Source organism: Schistocerca cancellata, chromosome 6 (genome assembly GCF_023864275.1).
Source record: "Schistocerca cancellata isolate TAMUIC-IGC-003103 chromosome 6, iqSchCanc2.1, whole genome shotgun sequence".
Classification (NCBI taxonomy): Eukaryota; Metazoa; Arthropoda; class Insecta; order Orthoptera; family Acrididae; genus Schistocerca; species Schistocerca cancellata.
The window spans coordinates 401,417,567-401,433,117 of record NC_064631.1 but is presented as its reverse complement, the minus strand read 5'-3'; the positions used below and the strand labels follow the sequence as shown (position 1 = coordinate 401,433,117).

General features: G+C 40.4%; 1 protein-coding gene across 2 annotated transcripts in view; it reads right to left on the bottom strand.

Annotated features, from left to right (window-relative positions):
- Positions 1 to 15,328, bottom strand: part of LOC126190850 (probable cytochrome P450 6a14) — a 120,884-nt gene extending 105,556 nt beyond the window's left edge. For both annotated transcript variants that reach the window (XM_049931438.1, XM_049931437.1), the window contains exon 1: positions 15,182 to 15,328. The gene's annotated coding sequence lies outside the window, so the exon portion shown is untranslated. The remainder of the gene's footprint in view (positions 1 to 15,181) is intronic.
- Positions 15,329 to 15,551: the final 223 nt, after the last annotated feature.

The window sequence follows — 15,551 nt, the reverse complement described above, 5'->3', positions numbered from 1 at the left end:
CATCGAGAAGTCTCTTCACCCTCATTCCTTGATGGTACGGTGACTACCAAACGGTACGTGAAGGTTTTGGAAGACGATTTCATCCCCATTATCAAAACTGACCCCGATTTCGAAAAGATGTGGTTCATGCGAGACGGAGCTCGACCCCATCGAAGCAGGAGAGCGTTTGATGACCTGGAGAAGCACTATGGGGACTCATTCTGACTCTGGAGTACCGAGAGGTCACTGGCATGGGCCTGGATTGCAGCCATAGTCTCCGGATCTGAACACATGCGACTCCTTTTTGTGGGGCTTGTCTTTAATATAGATAAGGTGAACAGCAATAACCCCAGAATCATTGCTGAGCTGAAAACAGCCATTCTACAGGTCATCGACAGCATCGATGTTCCGATACTTCAGCGGGTCATGAAGAATTTCGCTATTCGTCTGCGCCACTTCACCGCCAATGATGTCACGCATATCGAACATGTCATAACCCAGATCGGAATATCTGTAGTGACGCTTACACACGTAAGCGTCACTGAATAAAGTGTTTGCACGCCGTAGTTTGTAACTAAGTTACGTTTTTTTTATTTTCATATAGTTCAGTAATTGTCACCCTGCACATGTCAAGGCATCGCGATGGTAAAGAGGGCACTATGGATTGGTATGACGTACACTGAAGCCAGCCATGTTGAAACTGTAAATAGCGGCCACAGTGTGAACTTAACCTTTGACATGCATTTATGTGGTTTTACTGTTTTAACTTATATTTACTGATACGTGTTTATGACTGACCCATATTTAAAGCTTATACAACTAAACATTTAATAAGGCATGCATGTTACCTTATTTAACTGGTTTTATATGTCTTCCAGTACTGAATATGATTACACAGTGACCGAAATCTGGATATGCAATAAACATTATTTGCCAATTATTGCTATAGACTGCCATATACTAACTGAAATAAATACAGTTGCTGGGCAGAACTGCTTCCCAATGGAATAAAACCTATTATGGCTCTACATCTACATCTACATGGATACTTTGCAAATCATACTTAAGTGCCTGGCAGAGGGTTCATCGAAACACCTTTACAATAATCATCTAATATTCGAAAAACGGCTTTCTTTTAATGGTGTCCATCCCAAATCCTGTGTCATGTCTGTGACACTCTCCCCTGCTTCGCGGCAGTAAAAAACGTGGTGCTCTTCTTTGAACTTTCTCGATGTACTCCGTTAATCCTATCTGGTAATGATCCCAGACTGTGCATCAATACCCCAAAATAAGAGGGACAAGCGTAGTGTAGACAGCCTCCTTAGTAGATCTCTTACATTTTCTAAGTGTTCTGTCAGTAAAACGCAGTCTTTGGTTTGGCTTCCCAACAACATTTTCTATGTGTTCTTTCCAATTTAATTTGTTCATAATTGTAATTCCTAGGTATTTCGTTTAATTTATGGTCTTTAGATTAGACTGATTTATCGTGTAACCGAAGTTTAACGGATTACTTTTAGCACTCATGTGGATGACCTCACACTTTTCGTTATTTAAGGTCAACTGCCAATTTGTATACCATTTAGATATCTTTTCCAAATCGTTTTAATTTCTGTTCAACTTCTGATGAGGTTACTAGACAATAAACGACAGCATTATCCCCAAACAACCTAAGACAGCTGCTCAGATTGTCTCCTAAAACGTTTATATAGATAAGGAACAGCTGAGGGCCTATAACACTAACTTGGGGAACGCCAGAAATCACTTCTGTTTTACTCGACGACTTTCCTTTAATTACTACTAACTGTGACCTCTCTGACAGGAAATCAAGAATCCAATCAAATAACTAAGACGATATTCCATAAGCACGCAATTTCATGACAAGCTGCTTGTGTGGTACAGTTATGGAGCCTTTTGGAAATCTAGAAATACGGAATCAATTTGAAATCCCTTGTCAGTCGCATTCAACACTTCGTATGTGTAAAGAACTAGTTGCGTTTCACAAGGACGATGTTTTCTAAATCCGGGTTAACTGTGTGTCATTAGACCGTTTTCTTCGAAGTAATTCATAATGATTCAACACAATATATATTTTCCAAAATCCTGCTGCATATCGACGTTAATGGTGGAAGGTTGCCGAATAAATGAAGGTCAGATTCGTACCTTACATGAGAGTTTTATACATCGCAACGGGAAGGTGAATATGACTCCTAACTTAATTCGGCGGTTATGAGCAAATTTACCTATCAGTATGTAATGCAAAACAAGGATGACACTCAGTCGACACTAATTAACACACTGTTCCTGTTCCTACATAATGCATGTCTATGAGCAGAAGGTGCAACGAGCAGCGAGGGGCGCTTTAGTTTGGAATTTCAGAGGGGCGAGCAGAGGCAAGGCTGCACTACCGGGGGTACCACAGAAACCACTTAAAGGGGAGTCCCATGCAGAAAGTCAACGACCAACCAGGTGATGGGGAGAGCGAATATACGGCCCATCTGAGGGAGGACAGGAAAGAAAGCTTTTAGAAAACTGTGTTTCAGAATTCCAAAGGTATATGAACAAAACCAGTGACGCATTTACGATCACATGTCCAGCGAGTGCTACACATGTGAGAGAGTCAATGTATGCTTTTAGGCGTCTGGAATGGGCACAAAACGTTCGATTGGCGGAAACGCGCTAGGAAGGAGAAAAGATCCAAAGTTGCGACGCAATTTAATGGTAGGGACCTTGCGATTGGTAGAGAGAGTTTCCACAATATAAGAGGAACGCTTCTATTGGTCGAAAAAAGCTGTGACGTGAAGAACGGAAGAACTCAGGTGGGGAGACCGTTCAGATATGAGTAAGACAAGACGGAAATTTCGGGGCCCTCTTCTCTGAACTGGTGTCAAGTGCAGAATGGAGCGCATAACGCTCTGTACGATGCAGAGAAGAAATTTAGGTGAACACTACGTTCACAGTGGCTGACATACAGCTAGAAATTAGCTAGAGCATCGTTTAGCTCCAACTGTGGAGAAAGTAACCAGCCAATTAGTTAATTGTTCTTGTGAGAACTGAGAGGGCATTATTATATGCACGCTGCTCCAATCATGCGGGTATATATCGCCACATTCTAAGACTAGGGAGGAGTACATGTCTTCTGGCATAATGAGAAAGACAGGGAAAGTTTCTGCTGGGAAATTCAGCAAAGGTTTAATTAGTTGTATAGGAATTTCAGCAGAAGAGAGCGGTCTAGCAGACGACAGCTCATCGCAACTTAAGGTAAATACTGCGTGCAGAGGTGTAAAACTGTTGGTTCACCAGCTTGCATCCACTGTAAACTCGAGCGATCTTGGGTAATCTTTTGCTCAATTTGTCACATCACTAACCATCCACCATACACTTGATTGTCATCCTAAAAATAGTACCGAACTTTGAACCGGAATCGGACGATTTTCGTAGTACTGACCAACATCATAACGTAAGTGTAGGAACAATTTTGTAAAGAAACTTCTAGTTAAACTTTAATATTGTCGTGTTTAGAAAAATTTAACCTTCTGAGAGTTAATAGTTAATATTGTTGTGTTTAGGATTATTTCACTTTTTGATGTTGACAAGATGCGTTATCCCGACAACTGTTTTTTGTTGTCACATTGAAAACAATATAAAAGCGTGTATTTTATGCTAATATTGCGACATTAAACATGTCATCTCAACCTTCTACTTACACAGTTGTCTTGAACCCTAGATTAAGAAAAACCGAAAAAATATTTCACCTTGTAATGGTACGGGCCTGTAATTTAGTGGATTACTCCTACTGCCTTTCTTGAATATTGGTGTGACCTGTGCAACTTTCCTGTCCTTTTGGATACAGATCTTTCGTCGAGCGAGCGGATGTACATGACTGTTAAGTATGGAGTCATTGCATCAGCGTACCATGATAGGAACCTAACTGGTATGCAGTCTGGACCAGAAGACTTGCTTTTATTGAATGATTTATGTTGCTTCACTACTCCGAGGATATCTGTTTAAAGCTACTCATGTTCACAGCTGTTGTTGATTCGAATTCTGGGATACTTACTTCATCTTCTTTTGTGAAGACATTTCGAAAGGCTGTGTTTAGTAACTCTGCTTTCGCAGCACTGTCGTCGATAATATTTCCATTGCTATCGCGCAGAGAAGGCGTTGACTGTGTCTTGCCGCTAGCGTACTTTACATATGACCAGGATCTCTTCGGATTTTCTACCAAGTTCCGAGATAAAGTTTGATTATGAACACTATTATAGACATCTCGCATTGATATCCGCGTCAAGTTTCGAGCCAGTTTTGGAGATTTTGCGTTCATTTAAATTTGGTATTCTTTTTTCGTTGTTTCTGCAACAAAGTTCTGACCCGTTTTATGTACCAAGGGGGATCAGCTCCATCATTTGTTAATTTATTTGGTATAAATCTCTCAGTTGGTGTCGGTACTATTTCTTTGAATTCAAACCACATCTGGTCTACTCTTACATTTTTAATTTGGAAGGAGTGAAGATTGTTTCTCAGGAAGGTGTCAAGGGAATTTTCATCTGCTTTTTTGAATAGGTATATTTTTCGTTTATTTTTGTGTTCACTAATGCCAGTACCCGTTTTGGTGCTCGTTATTAGCTCAGGTTTAATTGTCGCTAAGAGGTCAAGTGTGTTTCCACAATCCATTTACTATTCACGTGGGCACAATTTATGTTGATGTTTTATGCGTACCTCCGGGTTTAAACATATATTTTCGCCAACAATATCCACGGTAATTTACAGTAAGCACCAAGTATAATTGTTTGAGTCGGGTATGTGTTTGAAACGAAATTCAAGTTTTCTTTCAACATTTCAGCAATTGTATCATCTGAGTTGGGAGGTCGGTAAAAGGATGCAATTATTATTTTATTTCGGTTACCAAGAATGACGTCTGCCCATAGCAGATCACAGGAACTGTCTGCTTCAATTTGGATACGAGATAAACTACTTCTAACTGAAAGAAACACGCCACCGCCAACTGTGTTTAGCCCATCCGTTCGAAACACCGTTAGGTTCTTCGATAAATTTCAGCTGAACTTATCTCCGGGTTTAGCCAGCTTTCAGTGTATGTAATATATTTTGTCAACAACTACACATCCTTACCTATCTTCTCAAGCGATTTCGTCTCTGGAAGCTGGTAAGACGAACATAATTCCCGACTTTAAACTTCCAACAGCCGACGAATTGAGAAAAGAAGCCAGGAGAAAGCATGTGGAATGTGTAACAAACAAAAGTAAGTGGAAGCTATGTATCCTCCGTAGAGTAAAAAGACAATAAATGTGTCACACTACAATCAACGGATGCACCGGAGCTACTAAAGAGTACAATGGAAAGATACGGTCGTAAGAAGAAAAGCCATGAAGTAATAAGCGTTCCTTATAGAATACAACAAAGACATTGTACAAATACACCTGTCAGAAGGTACTATGAAGGGGAGTCAAATGAAAACTGACATCCTGCGCAACAGGGCCATGGAATGGTTCCATTCAAAAGTAATCACAACATGCGATGAGACATTCAGCCCGCTGGGAAACGAGACGACCAGTTCCTGTTTGGTGGAACGCGGTGGGCCGCTGACGGATCCACAACTGTACCCACTCATATACTTCCTCGTCCGACTGAAACCGGCGTCTACGCATGTCTTTCTTCACGTCGCAAAAGGTGTGAAAATCACATGGATGTTGCAGTGCTTCCAGCCATATCACTGAAGGGTAGCTATTCGTCCGATTGGCAGTGAGGCGGCATACGTTATAGTGATACAGGATAATTCCGCCCGACAGCATTGCGACAGACAGAGGACAAACGCAAAGCCAATAATGGAAACATTCCACACCTATGTCCACCTGCTTAGCTGGTAATGTGTTTGCCTACCATGCAGCGGGCCCGGGTTCGATTCCCGGCCGGGTTGGAGATTTTCTCCGCTCGTGGACTGGATGTTGTGTTGTCCTCGTCATCATTTCATCCTCATCACCGGCACGCAAGTCTCCCAATGTGGCGTCGACTGAAATAAGGCTTGCACTCGTCGACCAAACTTCCCACACGTTCATTTAATTTTTTCCACACCTGTCTCGCCAAAGATATCCAAAACTATGTGATCTGAGACTTTCCCGGCGAATGTGCTGTATCCAAGGTCCTCGGGTGTCCAGCCGGATCCGATCGATCGTGGAACTTCGACGACCGGATCCGGCTGGACACCCGAGAACCTTGGATACATATCCAAAACTGTTAGCACAAGTTTCGGGAAGCTCATGACGACCTTCTTCGACTGCAGGGGCTCTCTGTTTCCTCGAGCGTAGAACCACTGTCATTGTACAGCGCTATGAAGACAATGCAGAATCTGCAACGCCCGGGAATGCTGTCGGACGGAAGCATACTGTTGCACAACGCCCGTCCCCACACGGACTACCGGATGACCGCTAGGTTTCAGCGATTTAACTGGGGAACACTGCAAGACCTTTCATACACCGTGCGTCTTCCATGCTGTGATTTTCACACCTCTGGCGGCCGAAAGACATGCGTGGACGTCGGTTTCAGTCTGACGAGGAAGTGTATGAGTGGATCCGTCACGGGCCGACAGTGTTCTACGAAATAGGAATTGATCGTCTCGTCTCCCAGTGGGCTAGATGTCTTAACGTGTGTTGGGGATGCTCGGTCTTCATTTGACTGCAACTTGCAGGTGCTAGTTCTTCAATTAGTTTCATAACTTTAAACAACGTAAACTACTAAACGTGACATTGCATGACATAGCGTTTTTGCTCACTTTTGATTTCTTTAACACAGAATTCAATAAAAAATAAAAATGTACCGAATGTTATGTGCTATAACGCATCCTACGCCTTCACAAACAATAAAATAATTTTCACACAACGTCATAATAACTAATAACAAATTCATATGCTGTAAGTTTCAGAGTAATAGTCATGTAGAAAGGAAAGATAAGTCCCAATTCCAGTCTATTACGTAGTACCGCCATGTGGCTGAAAATGTAAGAAGAAGGACGCTCCGCTCTCGAAGAGGACCCCGTATCTCTTGCAAATGAAATATAACGGCTAAATTTAAACTATTAGTGATCTTATAAACGTGCACACGGTTCTTAAGCATCAGGGAAAAATATCTTAAATATTCCTACTTACTACGTAAATGGATCAGTTACGACAAGTAACACCGTTTGCATTTCTAAAATACATTATATAAGATCTGGAAGCAAAAATGATTAATGGGAAGTAGAAGGAAGTAGCGGTTCTTTAAGGAAACTTATCCTAGTACCTGGCGCTCGTCTCAAGACAGAGTTACCGAAAATTTGTGACGTGGTAAATGGCGCTTGCTACTGCAAATCAAATATCAGAAGCAACAGCACGCTCTGAAGCGATTCCTGCAGGGAGAAGCTGAGCCTAGCTTAAAGACGACGGCTGCACCGTGGCCCTGATCTTGCGCAACGCAGGCCAGGGACATATCACTCACAGAAGCCTTGGAGCAAGCCTTAAGCCTGATTGACCATTTCATGTCGACAGCAGAGATCTCAACAGAAAACTAAAGATAGCATTCTCAAATGATAAACAAGTATATACATGTGATCAAAGTGTAAAAAGAGTTTGACAGCAATTAAATTGTTTATACCAGAATTTTACGACAAAATAGAGTTTCCATGACGTATTATGACAGGCAAAACACCTACCGATGAAATACATTTCTGTATCTTTGGAAGGGAAACATTAATAGGCGTAGATCTGAAAGTTAGTAGAAAATACACTATGTGATCAAAAGTATCTGGACACCTCCAAAAACATACGTTTTTCATATTAGGTGCATTGTGCTGCCACTTTCTGGCAGGTACTCCATATCAGCGACCTCAGTAGTCAATTACACATTAGTCCAGTGAAACTGTCAGAAAAAAAAGCCTGTACCTTGCAAAAGGTGGGGTAGAAGATTTTATTTTTTTAACTCGTTCATATTGTTGGAAATGTTAGAAAACCAAGTTTTTGCCAACAAAATTTCTCTTGGGAAAACTTTCTGCTGTCAAAAGACTTCGAAAATTTCGGACTTTTTTCAGTTTTTTCAAAATATCTCAGTTTCATTTGCTCCTATCGCTTTGATGTCTATTTTCTTTTTTAAAGAGCACATAATTCTCTACAAATTTGATTCTTACCATTTTTTCTACTCCCAGTATCTAAGGCGCTACAGCACGTCAAAAAATACCAATTTTTTCAAATTTCGAGCAAAGAATAGTTGGTGACAATTTCCACGATGTAGTTCCGTAGAAAAGATAAAGTTGTGACTCTCCTTTCTGCGTTCAATTCTGTTCAAGCTGGGAGCACTAAAATTATTCCCGTTGATCCTTTAACTCTTTTCCAAAGGATTTATTTAATGAAACAAAGTGAAGAAGAGTTAAAAGCCTTCCTGAAATATGAACTTGCTCCTTACCCAATGAGCCTATTCTCAGAAAAAGGCATGCGAAAAAGAACAAAATCTTCATTCTACAATGCCTTCGTTCCAGTGGAAGATGTGAAGTCAGGTGGACCGAGTAAATTTTTTGTCATTGATGGAGGGTACCTTATCCACAAAGTGACTTGGACTCGAAATGTTTGCTTCAAATCAATAGCCCAAAGCTATGTTTCTTACCTGCAACGTCATTTTGGATCTCAATTTGCTATTTTGTTGGGTATCCATGTGAGGGAGACAAATGTAGCACAAAGAGTGCTGAGAGGATTCGTAGGACCAAACAACATTCTTCGGTTGACGTTGTGGTTGAATCAGAGATGGTGAACCAAGTACCTCAGGACAAGTTCTTGTACAACGAACGAAACAAGATGCGTTTGATCACACTTCTTAAAATGGAATTTCTGGAGTGTAGCATTGAAGTGCACCAGGCACAAGAAGATGGTGACGTTATAATTGTAACATCTGCCATTTCAAGAACCAAAGATTTTGGAAGTGTTGTCATTGTAGGAGAAGATGTTGAACTGCTTGTGCTCATGACCGGTTTGGGGCAAGGCATTGAAAACTTATTTTTCTTAAAGCCAGGAAGAGGAAATGCAGAAGACAAGTGATTTTCCACTGCATCTTACAAGTTTGACAGTGAATATATTCTGTTCACTCACGCCTTTAGCGGATGTGATAAAAAATCTGCTTTTTTTGGTCAAGGAAAAATTAAGTGCTGCAATATTGTAGCGAAAAATGAACACCTAACCTCAGCGCTTTGCTCGTTCAATAAACCACATGCTACCCGTGAAGAAATAATAACTGTAGGAGAACAGGTTACTACCGCATTGTATAGTGGAGGTGTCAGCAGTTCCCACACACTAGACCATTTGTGGTACCAGCTATTCACCAAGTCTGCCACAAAAAGCAAACTGAATCTTGCACGGTTGCCACCTACACAAGATGCTGCACAACATCATTCGTTACGGACTTACCAACAAGTCCAAAGTAGGATGGGAAACTGGGAACCTCCTGAGAAATGGGGCTGGAATCACAGTGACCACGGTCCAATACCCGTTATAATGAGCCAAGATCCAGCACCTGAAGCACTTCTTCACATTGTTTCATGCTCATGCAAGCTGAACTGTGGCGGAGCGTGCTCCTGCAGAAAAGTGGGTTTGAAATGTTCTTAAATTTGCAAGAAATGTATTGGGGTCACTTGTGAAAATGTGCCAAAATTTTTATATGAAGACAGTGAAGAAGATGTTATGGAGGATGTTGAGGAAACCGCTGACGAAACCAACGAACTTGCTGAGGCTGACTCGCTGTTTAAAGAAGAGGTCAACCTGGGATCAACTCTATGTACAGACCCTGAATCCGTAACTCAAGGTATTTCTGGTGACACTGAGGAACCTGGCCCATCAAAACGTTGGAAGTGATGCTCGTATCTGTCTCAAGTGCGCTTAAGTGTAATATTACAAGTATTACACACCCAGAACTGTCAACATTTTTTAGTAACTGACAATGCATTTTAATTGAAATAAAGCTGCTTATTTTTAATGTCAACTGTGTAGCTTTTATACACAAGAATAATTACCTACATAATTAGGTTGCCTATTGCACTAATAATAGTTCAGTTTCCTGATACAATTTATTTTGTGTGCGTGTATATGTGTGTATGTGTGTGTGTGTGTGTGTGTGTGTGTGTGTGTGTGTTTATGTCTCTTAATGATGTATTTTTATATTTATAGTTTTACAAATACCAGGGCTGATGTGGCTCATAGTGAACTTCAGGTAGTGATGTAAGAATCACAATAGTTGGGTGCCCAGCAATCCTCATGTTGCATACAGAGAAACTGAATACCTGAAAGTGAGGTGGTAAATTCCATCTTATAACGTGATGTATAATGTATTTATACTACACAAACAGAAACTGAAAAAATAATGTTCAAAAATAAGGTATATTGCCACTATGCTCAAAATTTGAAAAATTGTTATTTTTTGAGGCGCTGTAGCACCTTAGATATTGGGAGTAGAAAAAAATGGCAAAAATCTAATTTGTAGAGAATTTTGTGCCCTTTAAAAAAGAAATTAGACGTTAAAGCGATAGGAGCAAATGAAACTGAGATATTTTGAAAAAAGTCCGAAATTTTCGAAGTTTTTTGACTGCAGAAAGTTTTCCAAGCGAAATTTTGTTGGCAAAACTCGGTTTTCTAATCTTTCCAATCATTTGAACGAGTTGAAAAAATAAACTCTTCTACCCCACCTTTTGCAAGGTATATCTACTATTTGACTGGACTACATCGTGAGAGAGTAGAATGGGGCGCTCCGCGGAACTCACGGACTTCGAACATGATCAGGTGATTGTGTGTCACTTGAGTCATAAGTCTGTACGCGAGATTTACACACTCCTAAACATCCCTAGGTCCACCGTTTCCGATCTGATAGTGAAGTGGAAATGTGAAGGGTCAATCACGTACAACACAAAAGCGTACAGGCCGACCTCGTCTGTTGACTGACAGAGACTGCCGACAGTTAATGAGGGTCATAATGTGTAATAGGCAGACATCTATCAAAACACATAAATTCCAAACTGCATCAGGATCCACTGCAAGAACTATGACAGTTAGGCAGGAGGTGAGAAAATTTGGATTTCATGATCGAACGGCTGCTCATAAGCCACACATCACGCCGGTAAATGCCAAACGACGCCTCGCTTGGTGTAAGGAGCGTAAACATTGGACGACTGAACAGTGGAAAAACGTTATGTGGAGTGACGAATCACGGTACAAAATGTGACGATCCGATGGCGGGGTGTGGGTATGGCGAATGCCCGGTGAACGTCATCTGCCAGTGTGTGTACTGCCAACAGTAAAATTCTGAGGCGGTGGGGTTATGGTGTGGTCGTGTTTTTCATGGAGGGGGCTTGCACCCCTTGTTATTTTACGTGGCACTATCACAGAACAGGCCTACATTGATGTTTTAAGCACCTTCTTGCTTCCCACTGTCGAAGAGCAATTCGACATTGGCGACTGCATCTTTCAACACGATCGAGCACCTGTTCATAATGCATGGCCTATGGCGGAGAGGTTACACGACAATAACATCCGTGTAATGGACTGGCCTGTACAGAGTCCTGACCTGAATCCTATAGAATCCCTTTGGGATTTTTGGAACGCTGACTTCGTTCCAGGCCTCACCGACCGACATCGATACCTCTCCTCAGTGCAGCACTCCGCGAAGAATGGACTGCCATTCTCCAAGAAACCTTCCAGCACCTGATTGAACGTATGCCTGCGAGAGTGGAAGCTATCATCGAGGCTAAGGGTGGGCCAAAACCATACTGAATTCCAGACTTACCGATGGAAGGTGCCACGAATTTTCAGCCAGGTGTCCGGATACTTTTGATCACATAGTGTGTTTTAAAATATCCTGCTCTCCTGCACAAGCAGAAGGCATTACATCAAATACCGAGAAATGTTAAATATAGTTTCAAGCAGCTATTCATAAAATCGATGAAAATTTTTTGAAAACTTTAAATGTCTAATAGCGTAAAAAGTCGTCAAAAATTATAGAAAATCTAAATCTGTGCTCTGCAAATCCCCGTGCGACGTATGAAAGAGGCTACATATTGTACCACATTCCTGTCTCCCGTTTCCACTCCGTTCACAAATGTTAAGCGTGAAGAAAGCCTGTAGACAACCTCGTTAATAAACCCACAGTGCCCTAAATTTGCCTTAGCAGTTCGTTCAATAGATTTGTGCTGGAGAACTTGATGCGTTTACTGGTGGTTTGAGACGTGAGTCCTCTGAGTTTGCAAGACTTTCCGCAATACTCAACGCCTATCCTTAAAGCATCTCTCTTTGTTGGGCATTGTTATGATACTTTCATGCGGACTATACGCATCCCTGAAGGAGCGCGTAAACCTTCTTCGAGTTTTATTTATCTCCTCCATTAATCCAAGTTTTTAACGATTCCAGACTGTTGAACAATAATCAAGAATCGGTCAAAGGGCAGTTTTATAAACCACTCTGTTTTGTGTATGACTTAAACTTGTTACAGAGTCTTCCAACAAATCTAAGTAGTACAGACAGAAGGTAAAACTTTCCTTATAACGATGGGGAAATCATAGAATGTGCTACAGTCAATAAAGATAATGAATAACGTCGCCTCCAGACGACGTAATATTGAAAATTAACGCGAAAACCCATCCCACATCGCAATAAATTACGTTCTTCTGAAGAAAAAGACATAGTCAAGCATTAGAAACTTTACACTGGTTGAATATTTTCTTGTAACAAATGTGAAAAGATGAAGATTTTTTTTCTCAAAATATGAATATGTATGGCAAACAATCGAAGATCGACTTGTGACAAGTAGTTTTAATAACAAATGTCAACTGAATCGTGAAACTAATAATACAAACAAAGGGTGGACTATAATTACAGAAATTATAATACGTAACGTAATTAACCACCAGGAACGAGCGGCAAACAATTTACAGAATAAGATTAAGAATCTGGGGAGAAAACATTTAAATAACTTTAGTAAAGAAAGATGAATATAAAATTAACTGTAATAGATGGATCAGTAGTCTACATCAACGACATGGTACGTAATCTACATAAGTCAAAGGAAAAAAATTGAAACTTATAACGTCACAAGATATTTGATACTATGAAACAGTAATCCATACATAGTTAAATTATTTTAAATTGTTCTAGACAGTTAAAAAAGATGGGCCTGGAGTAAAGCTTATGTTAATAAGGATTGCAAGGCAAGAACAAAAAGAAACCACTAAAAATTGTTATCACCAGGTACAAATGCTAGAAATATAGCAGCAAGCAAATAATCACCGTAAGAAAAGAGTCTTATCAATTTGAAGAATATATGTCAGCAGAATGATTATCTTCCTGAAAGACACTGCTGTACTCATCATATAGGAGAAGAATAAGCCCTGGTGTTCAGTGGAGAAACAAGTTCCCCCTTAATTATAGTTACAGAATATAATAGTAACTTTCTAAATAAAATGTAATGATAATTAGTAGGGACTGAATATTTGTCTGAAAGCAAAGCTGCTTCAAAAAAGTTCATGCTCAGATATGTTTTTACTTTCAAACAAATAAGTAAAAAAGAGTATAATTAGTTTAACTTAACAACAAATTTTTTATGAATTATGTAAAAGTGTAGGACATAATGCAGTACAGATTTTTATAATAAGAACTTCAAAATGTCACTATATTACTGCATATAATTACAGTAATTCCCTCTATCCTTGTAAAAAACTGTATAAGAATTCAAACTAGCCTAATAAAATATCAATCAAAGGTAAACAACGATGTCTACTTTTACCCTCAGAATGTAAATCTTATATGAGCTAACATATAAGTTAACATATTGCACATAGTACCAAGAGATTCATATTGCTTTCACAATCAAAAGAAATTGGAAAGAAACATCAATTCCGAAATGTTTATGGCACAATATGAAGTGATTTCAAAAGCACTATTTTGAAGAAATTTCTGTCTGAGCGTTACAAAGTCAAAGCTTGTCTTCGTCAGAAGAGTATCTGACTGCAAATTGATGAAGCGATGCTGCAGGGGTTAATGCTAAACTGCCTCCTGCGACCAGAGGTTATATAAGCACCAGCAATGATACATCGCCCGCAGTGACATTGTATCGTTCGCAGCGTACGATATTTGATATATTCATTTCCAAGTATCTGAGTAAACATATCCTGTGTTGAAGTTCTTGACTTGCATCATAATTTTCTCAGCCTAGTGACTGAATCCCGCTAGTTGGAAGCATGGGCTAGAAACCGTTTATGCTCTAACCAGATCCGGTGCTTTTTTTTAAGATTTTATTCAACCTCTGAGGCCTTTTTTTAGATTTCTGTACTTTTTCAGTACAGCAGACGGAAATGATTCCAATAGTCCGTCACAAGTAGCTATATCACAATCACGCGAAAAATTTTAAATGTCCGAGACCATGACTATCCTTTCATAGAGCGAAGCATCTTTTTCTTTCGTCCGGACGCACAACAGATTAGTAAACAAAAAAGGAGCATACGGCGTTGCTTCCGGTATATGTAGCAATAGCAAGTCAAATTGGATGAATCTTATCGTGAGAAGGAATTAAAATCATTTTCCAGCTGCCTGAAAAACTGCGTTCTGTCAAATATAACATAATCTCTGAGTCACAGAATATTAAATTCTGCGTGGTAAGAAAGGAGGCAAGCAAAAACATCCATGCATTCCGAAGTCTATTTTTATCGTACTGGTTAGTTAATCATTGAAATTATCCTGCAGTTTGCTCATATTAGTCCAATCACTGTGTACCCGCTTTAACAGCAATGTAATCAGCATTCTCATTAATCAGTTACCAGAGCCAAAACTAAGATGCGGAGAGCACGCTCGTAACGTAAACACTTACCAGTTCTTTAGCGTGGCCGAAAATATGATATTTAATTGTAATACCGTAATTGCATAACTGAAGCAGTTATTCTAATATTTGCACTAAACAATGGCAAGCAAAGCAAGAGGAACATGTGCGGCGAAGAAGACTGGCAGTAATTCGGTCTAACTGTAGAAGTGCATGAAAGTAGAATTATTCTGATCGATCCACGTTTTCAGTACAGATTATTACACAACTGAGAAAGGACGCAGAGTTCAACTGCATTAGTGGAATGGTACCGTAGTATCATCATCCACCGTTAATGTGCAGTATGGTAGTCACGCGTTGCAAACTTGATCATTGTTACCTATGCGTCACGATGCACCACGCCTCTATGTGGACGCAGCGGCTTTCCCGGCGACGGGCTGAACTACGTATAAAACCAAGCTTCTGCCGGGATAATGTATTAAGTAAGAGCCTTTCGCCCGCGTCCTTCGCAAACTTCGACGTTTATTCCAGTACGCTGAGTCGTAAACATTCGCGCGTGACAGCAGCGCTTCCTAGCGGCAGAACGTAGTACCTTTGAAGTTCTGTGTCGCTCCGCTCGGTGGCAGCACTAGCAGCACTGGCCTAAAGTTCCCGATCGCAGTAAACATGTACATCCTTACTTTGCAGACCACTGTGGCACTATCAAGTGCACGGCATAGGTTTCTTCCGTATTAGTTATAAGGACTTCT